At 41.9% G+C, this 17,800-nt stretch overlaps 1 protein-coding gene across 1 annotated transcript in view; it reads right to left on the reverse strand.

Annotated features, from left to right (window-relative positions):
* The window catches only part of LOC124414147 (protein rhomboid), a 138,298-nt gene that overhangs the window by 61,926 nt on the left and 58,572 nt on the right, over positions 1 to 17,800 (reverse strand). The gene's annotated exons all lie outside the window — the stretch shown is intronic.

Raw genomic sequence — 17,800 nt, forward strand, 5'->3', positions numbered from 1 at the left:
CGAATCTCGGGCTGATGACGCGGCTTTGTTCACGATTTCAGGTACGGAGGGAAAGAGAGAGAGAGAGAGAGAGTTTGTGGATGAAGGAATGGGGCTTGTTAAAGATATGGAAGAAAAGGGGGTTCGAGAGAACGAACGGACTGATCAAGGAGCGCTTTGACTAGGTCATGGTTTTGGATGAGAATATCTCGTTCTCAGGTACCTATCTGACAATGATACATACGGTGATGTGCATGAATTTAACCAATTCCGACTAATGCATGTTTAGCTTGCGTACACCTGACCAGTAAAGTAAGGAAGAATAAGAATGAAAAAGAAAGAAGAAGGCGAAGCAAACGAAGTAAGAGCACCTCTTCCCCGGAAACTCATAAAATATTCATACATACAATTCGAATTTATGTGTACATATATACATATCTGCAACAGAGCAGCGACGGTCTTATGTAAATTTTTCCGTAGCAGGAACTACTGCAGCAGCACCAGCAGCGGCAGCCTTCTTTTTTCTATATCATGTGCCGCCACGAGAGTGGACAATTTGAGGTAAAAAAAAAGAAGAATAAAAAAAAATTTCTTCATATAAAGATGAAATTATAAACTGCGGGAATGCATGCATACATTCGTACCTACGATGCATGACGAATTACACCCGCACCAGAAGCCGTATATTAAGGTATTATCATATAGTATACTTAAACTTTCTAAAAAGGTTATACAATTATTATGCTGCTGAAATTATAAAATAAGAATACAGTTTCTAGTTTCTGTTCATTACTATAGTTAACGGATCAAGATAAAGTGAAATAATAAATAGGTACATATATAGAAAAACCGGTCAAATATGACAATTCGGTGGAAACGCGCCATTCAGAGACAGAGAGACAGGCAGACAGACTGACTGACAGACAGACAGGCTCGAGGAGCGCCGCAAGTGATAACCGGAAGTGCGTAGGTGCGTCATCTAGCTGCTGGGTTAAGTCTCGTCGTCGTCGTTGTCCGGCACGCGCATATAATTCCAGCTGCTGGAGGAGTTGTTGCTGTTGGTGCCTACTCACCTACCGCATTCAAACGAGAGAAACGGTTCAACGAATGAATGAATGAATAAATGAAGAATGAATGAATGAATGAATGGATGAAGTGAAGAATGGAATGAGAGAATGGACGAATGACCGAAGGAACAGTACATACCGCGCACGCGCTCCGACTTTCTATAGAAATTTATAATCGACATCCTGCACCACGATCGCGCACCAGTAGAACTCACCGATCACGCGACATTGTCAATTCGCGTCTCGTAAAGGTATACTGCAGTACCTACCTATATATATATGTGTAAGATGATAATTCGTGGAAGTATGGCCTCCGGCATGCAGCGCGGTTATTGCGATGGAGCTGGACTTTCGATTGGTATCGAATAACTGAGTGAACGAAGGACTCCCGCCTCCTCGGAAGCACCTAATAATCACTAATCCAAACTTGTACAAGCTTCGCGTCCGCGAAACATGTTCGGATTCTTGAGCTGGCTGTATAAGAAGCCCGTGAGTAACGAAATAAAAAAAGGAAAAGAAAGAAAGATGAAGAAAAAGAAAAGCACGACGCAAGACGAGGGAGCTGGCAAATTAATTAACGGTAGCGGAGAGAGGAAATGTGAGGGAAAGAGAGCCGGTGGCGGTGTGGTCAACCTGACCGTCGGAAACAATTGCTGGTTTAGTTTTATCTGAGGATATACTATACTAGAGCCGCGGCATGGTTAAAGCTCGAGTAAAGCACCGCGACGGACCTGCAGGGCTTAGCTACACGACAGAGGATAAGCTAGGTGTAACACATCCTGTTTAATTAAGAACCCCGAAACTGTTTTTCCATCTCCCTCCTCTTTGCTCGAGAACGAAAGATTCAAGAGGAGACGCTCTACGGTATCCACAGCGTCTACCTATCGACTAGTCGAGTCCAATTGACTCGATTATCCGTAAGTGCCGGCATAAGGAGCTTCGTCGAGAAGAAGAGACTGTACGTACAGAATGAAAAATGTACGGAAGAAGCGATCTTTACCGCACTCGCTAGAGGTCTGCTCAAGTTTAGCGTTTATTTCGTTTGGCCACTGAAATAGATTCACTAAAAGGCACATGATCTTGGATTGCGCGGTGAGAACTATCCGAACGCAACTTCGAAGCTACTCAAAAGATGTTTTCAGAACAGTTCAACTTCTCTATTGTAGACTAGACAATGCAAACGCAGTGACAACAACTTCAATAGAAATGGGATGACGGGCTTTTCCCTGTCACTCTTTAAGGTATGTACAGAGGTACCTAGGATAGCTGCGGTATAGAGAGATAGATAGATAGATAGATAGAGAGAGAGAGAGAGAGAGAGAGGGGGGCAAATGACCGGACGGTGTAGGACGTAATTAACAAAGTTAGCGGGGCATGGTAGGAATAAATAATTATCGCCGTGCGTTCGTCATCATTATAAAAGTTGGCTGTGTGTTTCGGAACGTGACGATGATTGCGGCTTGCTTGCTTGCTTGCTTGCTTGCTTGCTCGCTTCGTGTTGTACTTCACTTGTAGTTTACTCTCGCGTACACCGGCATCGCGTTACGGTATTCATATAGCTTCTATGCAAAGTGTGTTACATTGCTATTGATATGATTACCATTATTATCATCATTATTATTATTATACAAGAATTATCGCACTCTTGGAGAAAATCGGCATCAGCTCCGCGACGCGGAGATGATCATATCAGCGGAGAAAAGAAATCAGCAATCATTTTCTTAAGGTGCTTACAAAGACCCGTTCTACACCTCGAAAACGCGGGGATTTCTTTATAAGCACCTCAATAGGTTCGATTCCGTTTCTGCGTCGTTCGTCCTGCAGGCAGTCACATACTTGGTTACCTCCACACTTTGTAGGTAGGTAGGTAGTACTCCCGGAGTAGTAGAAACTGCACGTAGGTTTCGACCTCCTTTGTTCCAATCTTCTAAATGAAGATTTACCGCCATTCCCTTCTCCCGCCCCCCTCGCCTCTTCTTGGCTGGCCTCTGCAGACCGTCATGTAGGGGGTGCAATTTTACTGCTGTTCAGCTGTCTCTCTCACTCTCTTAGCTAATCACTATTTATTGGCGGGTGAAAATTAACCGTGGCCTTTGCGGTACACCATCCCCCCCTTCCACCTCGCAGGTGCCTATAGCCTATTGAAATATTGCGATCGGTAAACGCCACGGGACCGAAATTATCACGAAACAATCGTTTGTCACAATTTAGGGATGTGGGTCGCGTATGCAGATCCAAGGAATGAGACGGGCTACACGACCGAACGACGTGGGGGATATTATTAAACGGCAACAATAACCCTACGAGAATGCAGAATAGGACGTGATCCAACTATTATCATTGTTATTGGTCTATAGATGTGGAATGTATTTAAATAAAACACCGAAATGACCCTCAGCCACGCCCTTTGAATGTAACCTGCGGGTCTTCGCGACAACCTATCTCGATTCTACATCTTCGGTGACTTTTCAAAGTATGCGGTTCTTCTACTAAAACTCATCGCCTGAACTTTGATCTTCAAGATTTAGAGTTCGAGTTCTACTTTGTTCAGAGTATACTTATAGACATACCAATACTACCCACTTTTCGAAGTTCATAAAAACGTGCAACCAACGAACCGCAAACACCACCTAGAGAGACAAATGAATCGAAGACTGAACTGACACCGAAAACTTACAACTTTCTGGCACAGTAAGAGACACGCTGAACAATTGAAAGCCTTCTCTGTAGTGAATAGTTGGTGAAGGAAGTGGGAAAGCTTGATCATCGATTTACCGCTTCCCGACTAATCGGAAAGTGGGTACCAAACGAGGATGTGAGTATGCCGAACAAGCCTTGCGGTCCGTAGAAAGGATTTTCCCCTAAACGGGAATGAGACATCACGATGACGACGAGGATGACGATGATATCATAACGTATGCATGTATAATTCCGAGTATTCTTCTGGGAAAATACCGAGACTTGTGAGAAATTGATCAATAATTTCCTCAAGTTCCGTGACTTCTTTTGGTAAATGAATTATACAAAGCGTCGCACGACGACGATGCGGATGATATCACGATACGTAAACCTATAAGTGGATGAGGATGATTAACACGAAGAGTGTTAGAATTTTTTACATTATACATACATCCAAGGAATACGAGAATTGACAAAAAAAAAAAAAAAAAAAAAAAACTATACACCGATATCCGTAAAGATTTGCAGCCTTCTACCGGTTGCTCACCGTCGACGTATAGAAGTGTGAATTTCATACATGCAGTAAAAACGAACGAGTAAATACCACAGCGTACGACAGTCGTCGTTTCATTTAATTTCGAGCCACGCGCGTGTATCACGAATACGAAGACGACTTCCTATTTAAGGACTTCTCCGGAAATGGTCAGTCGTCTGAGCCGCGAGGCGTTTACACACCCACTTGCAACAGCAGCAGCAGCAGCAGCAGCAGCAGCATCATCATCACGAGCTCCGGTACGTGACTAGCGAGAGTCTCGTCCAGTGAGTCACCGAGAGGCAATGCACACCACACGACACGACACGACACGAAACGACACCGACGTCGTCGTCGGTGAGGTAGGCGTATGTGCAGCACCAGCACCAGCACCAGTAACCGGCGGTTCAAATATTGTCCAAAGTTCATTGAGCGTTCATTGATAAGTCGTGTTGAGCCCGGACGACACTTGTTCATTGAAGAGACAGATACAGAGAAGGAGAGAGAGAGACGCCACCGTTTATACCGACTGAAAGCAAATGAGGTGGGCTAATGCTGCACGGACATGTACTTATTAATAACTCCGAATCCCGCGGGTTCCCAGACAGTATCCCCCCCCCCCCCGCAGTTTCCTTTTTTTTTTCTTCTGCTTCTCATTCTTTCTCCTATTCTTATTCCAGACTTGGCTTATTCTACTCTTCCGCTTAGCATTGAGCATCGAGCTCAGGACTTGTTCGCGACTGTTACCAACGTCCTATACCCGTGCACACCGAAGATCGGAATTAAATCCCCCGTCTGGAACACGCCCTCCTTCAGCGGCCTGACAACAAGCGGAACCCTGAGCTATTTTAATCGCGGCATATTATACGTATATACATATATACACGCACACATGCACACACAGCTACGATCATTCGCAATGCAGTCTGCAGGGGAGCCCCGTCGTTACACGGATTCCCCGAAAGGCGGACGGAAACGGGTATAACAATAACTATTCGTACCTACTAACCGGTGAAAAATCGTCGATCGAAGTGCCGAGCACACGAGTAAGCATCGATCTTTCCTTTCCACGCAATTCGCACGTATTCGCAATTATAAGGGTATAATGTAAGGGGTTATAGGTTACTTACCACTCGCCGGTAGGCATGCGTATTATTGCGTATGTATATATATTCTTGAAGGTACGATAAACACGAACTGCACACTCACCTGAAACAAAAAATCAAAAGGGTATGATTAGAAACGTACGTTTCATACGCTGACTTGTCTGATGTTCTTCGATACAGGGTGTGAGGAAAAATTGTGAAAACACCTAGAAATCTCGCGGTGTTGGGTGAAGAAAAAAATAAATAAATAAAACAATCATCTTAGGTAATTTTTAAATTTCACTCTTCTTTAGAAAATTTCCCGCTATTTCCGATTCTGGTACGAAAAAATGGCTTTTCCCATTTGAAAAATCAACGTTGATCCGTAAAATGACCCCGAGATTAGGTCCAAGATCGCAACAGAGGTCACCATTGGATCCCTTGTTAAAAATTATACACACCCTGTATATCGACTGTCATCTGTGTCATCCTGCCTCGAGCATCGCTGCGTGTAGGGTTAAGGGTTTCTCGACCAGTGTAGGTACACATGGATACATGCATACATACATACGCAACGTGATATCCATACAGCCAAGTGAATAAATAAAAAATTGGCAGCAAAGGGCAGCGGCCGGCTGTCCGTCCGTCGAAAGCAGATCCCCTGAGAACACAGCTCCGATGTCCCGAGGGCGACATGCAGCGACGGTCGGTGTAGACAGATATCCCGATATGATATTATTCAAAACGGCAGAACAGGGAGCGGAAAACTGGAGGCGATCGGGAAGGACGTCGAGGACGCCTGTGTGCATGCAAAATTCATCTCTAGCTCTTGTTTTCAATTTTCTTTCTTTTTATTTATTTATTTTTTCTTTCTCCTTCCACCCTCTACCCGTCAGTCAGTCAGTCAGTCAGTCAGTCAGTCGGAATTTCGGGATTTTATACCACCGTGCACGCTGCGTGCAAGGATCAAGCGAATGAATAGGCGATCGTAGAATTTGGAAATAAAGGATGTAGGTATCCGATTCATAGCGTTATACCTACCACTCGGCCAAATTTTCCTTGAACGCGTCTGTTTTATAGGGTGGAAAAATTTCCGGTTTAAATGCGCGCGCGTGTGTGTGTGTTTGTGTGTGTGTGTGTGAGTGTGAGTGTGTATACTTAATGTAAACAGGGTGAGATTTAATTAACTGTAAACGGATGGAAGGTAGGTGTAGGTAGGTATATATAGGAAGAGAAGCAAGAGTATATATAGGTGGTAGGTATGGCAGTTTGTCCTGAAACACAGGATTTCTCTCTTTGGTGAGAGGCAGAAAGAGAGAGAGAGAGAGAGAGGAAAAAGAATCACACGATAGAAGACGGGGGTATGACAAGTTGAAGGATGTGTATGTTTAAGCCCGTACGTAGCGTGCGTGCAGCAGTTTGTGTGTGTGTAGAAAATTTATATGTGTACCAATGTTGTTTAAATAATAAATTGATAAGCAGGGTGAGTATGGAAAATGCGGATTACGGGTAGAAGAAGGAGGAGGAGGAGGAGGAGGAGGAGGAGATAGACTGAGCACCCCTCCATGCCCGCCCTCCTCTTCAGTTACACAGGGTTGTGGAATCTGGAGGGCCGGGAGATCAAACAGCAATCAGTGAAGGTACACATGACGCGCCGCGTTCGCGTTTCCTCTCTCGGCTGTATAGATGTATACAAACTGTCTGACGTAGAAGGATGATGACAGCTTGCCAAGCAATCTATATATATATATGTATATATGTATATTAGGGTGGCGCAAAAAAACCGAATATATATTTTTTTTTTTCAATGCTCGTATGACAAAATGTTAGTTTTTGATGTTTTAGGAGCCCACTTCAAAGAACAGCTCAAGAAAAAATTTTTGAGAGATCGCTCCACATTTTTCAAAACATCTGAAATCGTCAAAAATCAATTTTTTTTTTTAATTTTTCGCGTTACGGTATAATTTTATAGACAAAAAAAAATAATAATTTTCCGAAAATTTCAGTTCAAAATTTGAATTTCGAAAGGTCGCTCATAATTTTTTTTCAATTATTTGGTGCATTTCTTTAAATTTTTTCGAGCGACCTTTTAATATTCGTATTAAAATTTCATACATTTTTTTTCTTCAATTTAGTAAGAAATAATCGATAACAATACACCACGACATGAATTAAAAATCAAACAAAATACTGAAAATATAATTTTTTTAATTTAATTTTTTGACGATTTTTGACGTTTAAAAAAATTTGGAGCGACCTCTTCAAATTTCAAAAAAATTTCAAAAATCGACCCTGTTTCAAAAATCTTTGGTGATCGTCGATGTGGCTTTCGACGAATTTTCAAACAACACGTGGTGGTTTTTCAACCTTTGAACAATGGAGTTGGACCACATCGCGGAATGAACGTAAGGGATCTGCTGGTGCAGGGGTGAACCGATGAAGCCGCTGATTTACGAGCTGTAGCATAAATTGGAAACGTGCTCTGGTGGCGCCATTTGGTAAATCGCGTGGCCAAGAGAGAAGGAAGAAGCTTCCAGGGTGACATCGCCAAAACCGGCAAAGCTCACGATTACGAGGCGGCTTCGGGTCGCTCTTTATCTACTCGCTTCATGCAGAGAATCGCATATATAGCACGCGTCTTTCAAGACATTTCATTTCAATTTCTCTATTCAGATTCTGACCCCCGAAAAAGCTAAAAATTCGGAACTTAGGTATATACACATACCTGCTAAGCAACGTGACCTACACCTACGTCAGACGAAGGTTGAGTTAACGCCCCCATTCGCAGATACATACCAGGTATTAAAACGCTTCAGTTGAAGTGGGAGGAAATTAATCCAGGCCATTCAAACCGCTCTAAATTCTACCACCAGTCGTATATCTACGGAGGTGGTTGGTTACACATACCTACATACACATCTCCACCTGCACGGTGGAAATTGCTCGCAATCTTGCGGTACTTCCTGCCTTGTACCCCATGCGATATGTATGTATGTATATAGTAGGTACCCACGTGTACATGGACCGCGGTGTAAAGGTGTTATACATTACATATAGGTTTAATCGTTGATAAGGGTTTAACATACGCTCAAGTAGCAGGGTTATAATACAGCTCTTCCGCTTCCAACGTTCGGTGCTTCGAAGAACGTCTCCGATTGGAGATTTGCACGTTACACATAAAACGGTGAACGATTGTCAGAATGGCAGAGTCGTTTAAGAGTGAGGCCACAAAGTCTAACAGGAAGTGTAACTCCGTTGAAGAGTACTTTGATATATTGAAGCGTGGCGTGAGGAACGAGTGAATCAAATTAAGGGTGACTTGGATGGTGGCGGTCTGTAACGACTAGAGTGGAAGAAAAGGAACAAGACCTAGAGTGAGGAGTCGAGGTGATGAACACGGAGTTGTCGTCGTCTTTCGAGGACACTCGAAGCAGTAGGTAGAGGTACCTTCCTACCTACGTAATACATCGTGACGATGTTGCTGGGACGAGGAAGCGTGTGTGAGAGAGAGGGAGAGAGGGAGAGAGGGAGAGAGGGAGAGAGAAAGAGAGATGTGCAGAGTAATGCGGCGTGTGCGGTATGATAAACACTCTGGAGAATGAGGGGTCCTTGGTTGTATTTTGGTGTGTAGTTACAAGACGTAAGGTAACGTTTCTCCCGGCTAAGGGAGTAGAAGGAAGGAAGGAAGGAAGGAAGAGAAGAGGAGGAAGATGTGGGATTCCACATAACCTTGCCGCCATCAACCACCGCCACCTTGCAGCACACCATATAAATCCCACCGAGCTTCACTACATACAAATAGAGCCAGAACCCCGGGGAAAGACAGAGAGAGAGAGAGAGAGAGAGAGAGAGAGAGAGAGAGAGTTTGGAGTGTAGAATAGGATTGCCTCCTTCCTCTCGGTCGTTACCTTGAGGGGTAAAGTGTGAACAAGACGTGCTCCAGAGCCGATGCGATGTTGCTCTCTTAGCTCGTAACCCTCGCCTCGTCTGACATCGTATCATCACGAGAATATAACCACTTGGCGCAACGACGACAGGAATTAAGTCAGTCGGAAAGAGAGAGAGAGAGAGAGAGAGAGGATCAAGCCAACGCTGCTCCGCCCTTCGTCGAGACTCTGATGGGGCATTTCTTTGAGGAATCCGAAACACGGAAGCAGGCAGCTACTGACGGACGAAAGGAGGAACAGGAGGGCGGGTCGAAAACTGAAGGAGTTTAAAAAAAGAATCAAGTTAAATAAACCCCGCCTAAGCGTTTAAGTTTAAGTTTAAGTTTAAGTTTAAGTTTAAGGGAATTCCATCGCGCGCCTCGGGTAGATTAGCTCCTCTTCTCCGTCCCTTTTCACTTACCTACTTTATTCCTCCCTTGCTGCCTCCTTTCTTTCCTTCTTTCTTTCTTTCTTTCCTTCTGTTTTCATCTTACCTTTTGCTTTAATCTCATACCACGGACATTATATCGGCACAGAGCTTGATTCAACAGGTGAATCGTCGCCCCTGCAGCAAAGAAACGTTATATTAGAATCCTTCGAGTCTTTGAAAAACTTTTCCTCAGCGATACCGCATTTTATAATCCCACCGCAACCGACGCAGATGTTTTCACAAAATTCGCACACCCTCTCTCTCTCTCTCGCTCTCTCTCTATTTCAACTGTCTAGCCCGTCAACGACTATCTACAGAGTCTGTTACGACCGTTGCGCGTTGTCGCGTATAGAGAGGCAAAAAACTTGGATGTACATTCCAGGCAATTGACTCACTCTCGCCCGCCTCTCTCCTCTCCTCTCCCCCCTTCACCCTTGGCACATATTGCGTATTTACATGGTGCGTGAATTTTTAATACGCAAATGTGTACCACCCTCGCCTACGCGACGAGTGGCACGAACGTGTGTTCGCGCATATCCCGGAGTATAGGTATGGGTACGCAGATACGTTGGTAGGTAGGTACAGTAGGTACAGTAGGTACGTCCCGGCAGAAGCTCCATTGCTCTCCACCCACCCTTCACAGAGTAGTCTCGGTAAAGTAAAATCTCAAGGGAAATATACAGCGGGGCTGTTTGAAAAGTTATACCACGCGAATACATTAAAGTACTGCGAACACCCGGCAGCAGCAGCGGAGCCAGTCTGCGAGTGACAAATGCCGTGAATTATTTCACCTGCACCGTTGAGGAAGGTGGTCCTGGAAGGTGGTCCTGGAAGGCATGTGTACCTATATCCACGTCCACGTGCGCTTCCACCTATACGTATACACCATGAAACCCTGCATGGGTTTCTCGACATCCCCTTTCCGTGCTATCCGCAGGATGTACCTACAGTGTATACATATACGTATACGTAAGACGCAAAAATGCTTCCACCGCGATCACACCTGTATCTTCTTACTTTCCGATACACCTACCATCCTCATGTGCCGTGTGCACGGGCTCTGGGACCCAAGATTAGAGTGACACATAACCCTGAAATATTTCACCTTCTCGAGCTTACACGCTTCACACGTGCACAAGTTTTGCTTATATACATATGTAGGTTAGGGTGACGCAAAAAAAACGACTATTTTTTTTTCTTTGAGTCTCGTGTGACAAAATGTTAGTTTTTGATGTTTTAAGAGCCCACTACAGAGGACAGCTCGAAAAAAAAATTTTAAGAGGTCGCTCCAAATTTTTAAAAATGTCAAAAATCGTCGAAAAATTATATTTTCAGTATTTTGTTTGATTTTTAATTCATGGCGTGGTGTATTGTTATCGATTCTTTCTTACTAAATTAAAGAAAAGAAATTTATGAAATTTTAATATGAATATTAAAAGATCGCTCGAAAAGATCTAAAGAAATGCACCAAAAAATTGAAAAATAAATTATGAGCGACCTGTCAAAATTCTAATTTGGAACTGAAACTTTCGGAAACTTATTTTTTTTTTGTCTATAAAATTATACCGTAACGAGAAAAAAAAAAACAGTCGGTTTTTTTACGCCACCCTAATGTAGGTATATACTACGTTAGACGTATAAACGCGTTAGACGTGCACATAAACGCGAAGAAAATGAAGAGCTAAACACCGCATCGCGTTCTACTTGTATTATAGGTATCTATCACACATCTATAGGATGAATCACTTCTCCTTATCTCCACCCTCGATATAGTTTCCTCAACATTCGTTCCACGGTCAAACCACGTGCATATTGAATTGCAGCAGTAACCGTTTCCCAAGACGTTATATTTCATTCATTCATTCATTCATTCATTCATTCATTCATTCGTTCGCTCATTTTTCCTCGTAAACGCCTCGCGGTGTACGATATTCAACATTGTCACGACTTGCGCGTAACGCGCACGACGAGGGCAGAGGAGATCAACCGCGTTGAGGCAGCAAAAAGTCGAGACGCGCACTCTCTGAGGAAGGTGTAGGTAGTCGAAGGTAGGTATACATATACTCGCCCATAACTACTCGTACGTAACGTACACACATAGCCGTACACGCAACTTTCGGTTTATTAAACGAGCACAGCGTGGTGACACGCGCCAGCTCACTTTATCTCACCTCCCCCCCCCCCCCCCCCCCCCTCATCCCTCTCCCTGCCTGCCAGCCTTCTATCCCATACAGCAGTGTGGAGGAACGTTAAGCGAGAGAGATACCGGAGACCGAGTAGCGTCTGACAGCCCATGGCACACGCGGTTTCACACACAGTCGAACCCCGAAACCTGCGCGGCTGATACCGAAACTCCTCCTCCCCCCTCTCCCTTTTTTCGAAATGATAGGTTATATCCTCTGTTTTTCTTTTCTTATTCTTTTTTTACCTCCAACTTTGCGATGACATCTCAAGTATACTGGAGAAACTTTTTTTTTTTTCAGTATATATTTTATTGTAAGAGTAATAATGTTGAAAAAAAAAAGAAATTGTAACCGTGAGTTTTTAGTCGGTAATAGTTCTGCTGTCTGGGAAAAAATTCCTATAATCGTACCGCGCAATATCGACGAATTCCACACCCTCGAAATCTGACCTTTTTTTGTATTCGGAGGAAGTGCAATTCGACTAGATTTGCTGGTATCGTGATGTAAATTTTTTTTTACAGATAGTTGCACTAAAGCCCACTAAAACCTCGGAGTTACAATTTTTTCTCAATATTATTACTCTTGCAAGAAAATATCTACCGACGAAACAAGTTTTTCCCACGTTATTTCCATAAGAAACTTCGATCGCAAAGCGAACTATCCCAAAGTTAAGGTAGAAATGTAAAAAAATTCGACAATTGTTTTCTAATTATTCGAAGTTGATTTGGGGGTTGGGGTGACAAAAATTCGTCACCACCCTAAATAAGAGACACCCTAATGTACATACCTACAACCTTTCAATGTACTGATCATATGAAACGATGGGAAAAACGCAGCGTGTGTAGAGTCAATATGTAATGCAGTATATATATATATACTACATGAAACAGGTATATGGAGTATATATTCGTTGATGTCCGGGTAATTGTTACATTTCCAATTACCGATAAACTGGTGGTGGTGGTGGTGGTGGTGGTGGTGGTGGTGGTGTTAGGCTGCTGCCGGTGTGCAGGTTTCGCCAATTAATTCCTTCCTCCCCTCTCTACTCTATCCTCCCCCCCCCCCTCCCCCCCCCCCCTCATCGGCAGGCTGCGTCCTTAGCCAACGCAACGCCGACACCCCCGGGGCGCGTTGGTTCCCACGGTAAAATGTTTTCCCCACCTCTGTCTGTCGCTCTTTTCGTTCTTCATTTTTTTCTTCTTTCTTTTTTATTACCCCCTCTTTTTCTTTTAATTTCATGAAACCGAGGCCGGCTAGCCGGCTCGCAGTATCCGCGGCGATCGTGTGTGCGAGGAGCGTTGGGTTTATAAATATATGCAACGACAACAACAATAACTAACGAACGAACGAACGAACGAACGAATGAATGAATGAATGAATGACCGCGTGCACCAGGAGAACCAACAAAGATAAACGTCGGGCGTAGTTGTCACCGCGCTTGTCGTGTGAAAGAAAGAGAAAAAATTCGAATGCAATTCGTCAATCTTGCGACGATAGCTGAACACGTTTTTTGCAGCGACTGCGTGAAACAGAATCTGTGTATTTTTTGGCAAAAGTATCTGTATGTGTGCGTGTGTGTATATACACATATACATAAACGAATATAGAGGAGAGAGAGAGAGAAAGATTTCTCATTGTCATTCACTGGGCGTTTGTGTTGCAGTTTAACCAATGATTGGTTTGGATTTTATTTCCGTACATAGTTGTTCATTTTTTATTTTATCTTTTTTTTTCCAAATCTATTTGCTGTTGTTTTTTTTTTTTTACAGAGTTGGGTGCGATTTTTTTTTTGTCTTGGATACTTTCCGCGCTGAATTTGCAATTCTGATAGCAGGTCTGCAGATACCGATCACGCGGTTGAAATTTTCATCATCCGAACCCAAACGTTTAGTACTTACGTAAAACTTAAAAAAAAATTTTTTTAAATAATGAAAGAAACAACGAACACATCATTTTTATGGAGTAAAAATTGAAAACCACGCGTCTGGAAAAGTGTCCTACGATGAAAGAGAAGGTAAAAGAAAATGCTTAAAAGAAAAACAAAAAAGAAGATGCGATGACTTCGGTCTAGAAGAGGAACGCGTTATAAGACGATCTTCGTATATAGGAAAGCCGAGAAGCGTTGATATCCTTGCGGTAAAAGCTGGGGAGACGTTAATAGAATAGATATATAAATATGTGCGTATGCATACAAGTATATATATACATGTATATAACATCAACCGACGAGAGGCACTTGAACCACGAAAAACTAAACTAAACCAAACCAATCCAAACCAGACTAAACCGAAAAAAGTAAATCTAATATAATCGAATGAACAGTAAAGTGTAATAATTCTTAAAACATTTCACGCGATAAGTGTTTGTAAATTTTTCACTGCAGCCCGTATCGATATACTATAATGTAATTACTATGAAACTATATCGTTCAACGAGTATCATTTGCCGTGGAAAAAAAAAAATAAAAAAAAAAATAAAATAATTTATTCAAGAAGCGTTAGTACCCGTGTCTGATTGACTGAATTCATCGATATTGCAGTTTTGGCAGAAGAAAAAAATGTTTGGGATGCTTACACGCATGTGTAATCGGGAATAATATTAAAGGAGGAAAGAGTAGAGGATGGACGAAAAAAACGGAAGACAAAAAAAAAACAAAATGAAAAAAGGAAAAGGAAAAGGAGACGACGATCATGTTCGCGTTGCTTTTCCAACCAGAAAGAAGAGGCTGCTATGGGAGGGGGGGGGAGGACGGATGAGAATCGTCGCGTGTAGACGTCGAGACTATAATACAAGACCAACGAAAGTTAGGAAAGATCCACCGAAATAAGCGAGAGTGTTTCCGGCTCCGGTTATACATACATTATAGGTATGTAGGTTACGCCTACACATGGGTCGACTAGATATTCGTCTCACCGGAATGCATTCTTCAATTGCACGTAATCGCATCGCATTTTTTCTCTATACTTCTGCTACACAGAATGTCGTAACAAAAAATTTGGCTAAACGAGTTTTCAAAAAGAAAAAAAAAAAAAAAACTTTAGGTATACAAGAAAGGTTCTCTCGAGATCACTGATTTTAAAGATACGGTCAGATCGAAGAAATTTTCAAAATTTAAATCGTTGGATCTAACATGGTGGATTGAAATGTGAAAACTGTCAGAGGTTTTTTAGATCACCAAATGCAAGCCCGAAAAATCCCGAGTAACTAATTTCAAGCGAATAGGATCAGTTTTTATATTTCCGGTCCGCCATATTGCCTCTGCTATTTTGAAGTTTGAAATTTTGACGTCAGGTTAGTTTTTATCGAGCCCAGAAATCCAAGATTACCGGAGTCACACTTTTCTGCTCCCAGAATTAAATTTATTTTGTACGAAAACAGGTATTTTCAACACTTCGTTTATTTCTAGCGATCACTACGTTCGCGGAATTATTATTCGGTAATCCGTTGACGCAAAAAAAAGAAAAAAGAAATGACAGCGATATCTCAAAAATTGAATATGAATCTTGAATAACCGATTAAAAAAAAATTATCTCATACATGAAAGGTTTGAGAGGAAAAAATCAAACAAAGTGACAAAAATATGTGTGACAGATTTTTTTTGATCAAAGTATAAATGACTTTTTTTTTTTTTTTTTTTTTTTTTTTTTTTTTTTTTTTTTTAGGTATAAAATCCCTCGACGCCAAGCGCATCTCGGTTAATTTCTCTCTTCATCCTAACATCTAATATCCGTCGAATCACGCCGCGCATAAACAGTGAGCCGAGCGATATATTTTTCGTCGATGTTGCAAGTGTAGACTCTGCATTTCACAGATGCAGTCTTCTACACCTACGTATTAACGTATGCATAAAACTAGAGTTCCCGAATCGAGTCGGTCACAGAGATGAGAAGAGAAGAGAAAGAGAAGCCAAGGGCTTCCGGTAACAAAAATAACGTAGTGGCTTTCCAAAGCGCCCTTCTCCCCCCCCCCCCCCCCCCCCCTTCCCTTTTCCTCGTTCAGGGCACCGACTCGCTCGTTTCACGTGGAACACACGAGCTGGAATGAGGATCTGGTGACCGAATGAAAAATCACGTCTAGTCTCAACTCGAAAGCTTTGATCTTTCTCTCTTTCTTTCACACTTTTTTAATTAATCCTCCGGGCTTAATAGAAAAAATCCGTCTTTGTTTCCGTCTTCGCCGATTACGACGATGTTTTTTTTTTTTTTTTTTTTTATACCTTTTCTATTCTTACGAAGATCGAGAGTATAAATATAGAAAGATCAAGAAATAGAAAAGGCGTATAGTATCGAATTTGTTTGAGAAGCGAGAATTTGATTTATAGAATTAAAAAACGGAGAAAGTCGAAGTATAAAGAGGTAAAAAAATCGAAAGGTTAGAATGTAGAATCGTTAGAATTCGTCTTGATACTGTGAAATCATAGATATGCAGATTTAAAATTTTTTCGAGTTCTATGTTTTGACCTTTGTATTTATATTTTGTCTTTCCCTAGCTATTTCGACTTTCCGTGAATTTTCAATTTTCTGTACTTGGACTTTCTAAATTTCGATAATCCTACTAATTAGATTTTCACCTCTTTAAAAATTCGATATTTTTTTTTTCTACTGCTATCAATTCTAGATTCGGCTATTCTAGCTTTCTACCACCACTAACTCGCCGCGAAAGTGAATTTAATTAGCGAGACTGCCCCTTCCCATTCGTTTCCATATTCTGTGCAGAGTTTTCGCCTTCTTCACCGCAAGTGCTTTGTCCTTCTCGTCTTGCCATGGTCCACGAATTTTTTTTATCGCCCAGGGGATTGAAAACGGCAGAAAAAGAAGGAAAATAAAAACTTGGGGGGGGGGGGGGGGGGGAGAAAGAAGCACCGACGTAGCTTGTTTTGTTCACTCTTGACGAAAGTTGATATCAAAAAAACAAAATATTAGATTTTATAATTGATTTTTTGTTTCTTATTTTTCGTTTACAGATGAACAAAAGTTCTGTTTTCCCTCCTACCGCAACTTAAATTAATTCTGAAATTGCAGTATGCAGGTACACGCGGTCTAAAAATTTATTTTACAGTGTGAATGAAAAGAATTTTTTAATTTCTTTTCAGTTTCAATTCTCGCGTCTCCTATAGCGAAGAAATTTTTCTCGATACTAAATAACTACGAATAACTAAATTACATACGTGTACGTATAAGGCAAAACATAAATATATATACATATATATATATATATATTTAAGATAATATATATACACTTTCAGGTATCTCTGTTACCATATACAGAGGAGAGCTAGAACCTCTTGCATATTCATTTGAACTCTTTCACCAGGCACACGCAGCGTTAATATTCGCCTCTCGAAAACAATGGTTGGTGTAGGTATCCAGGCAGTAGGATTGCGCCCAGGGGGTAGAGGAGGGAATACAAGGAAGAAAGAGAGAAAGAGAGAGAGAAAGAAAGGAAAAAAGAAAGAAAGGGGCAATAGTCGGACCGCGATTATGCCTTCACGTACGTAGTACATATATTTATATATATATATATATATATACATGTAAACGCACACACGTTGTGCATGCATGAAAACCGTATGTACACCAGAGCATAACGGGCGGCAGAGCGAGGTGAGCGTGCGGTGAAAAGAAAGCAAAGCGAAGCGAAAAAAAGAAGCAGAAGAAGAAAATGTATGAAAAATTCAAACAGGATTACGACAAAACAAGAAGAAGCAGAAGAAGAAGAAGAAGAAAAAGAGGAAAGAGAAAATAAGGGAAGGGAAGATAGAAGAGAGGCGAAAAAAATTCATCGGCTCTAAACTCAGTGTCAGGGGTCAAGTCAGGTTAGGATAGCACGGAACACTTAGCCGCGTAGAACGGTTGATAATGATAATGATGATGATGATGAGCGCCAAACTACTCTAATTACTGCAGCTAATTTCGACGA

This window comes from Diprion similis, chromosome 13 (assembly GCF_021155765.1).
Source record: "Diprion similis isolate iyDipSimi1 chromosome 13, iyDipSimi1.1, whole genome shotgun sequence".
Taxonomy (NCBI): domain Eukaryota; kingdom Metazoa; phylum Arthropoda; class Insecta; order Hymenoptera; family Diprionidae; genus Diprion; species Diprion similis.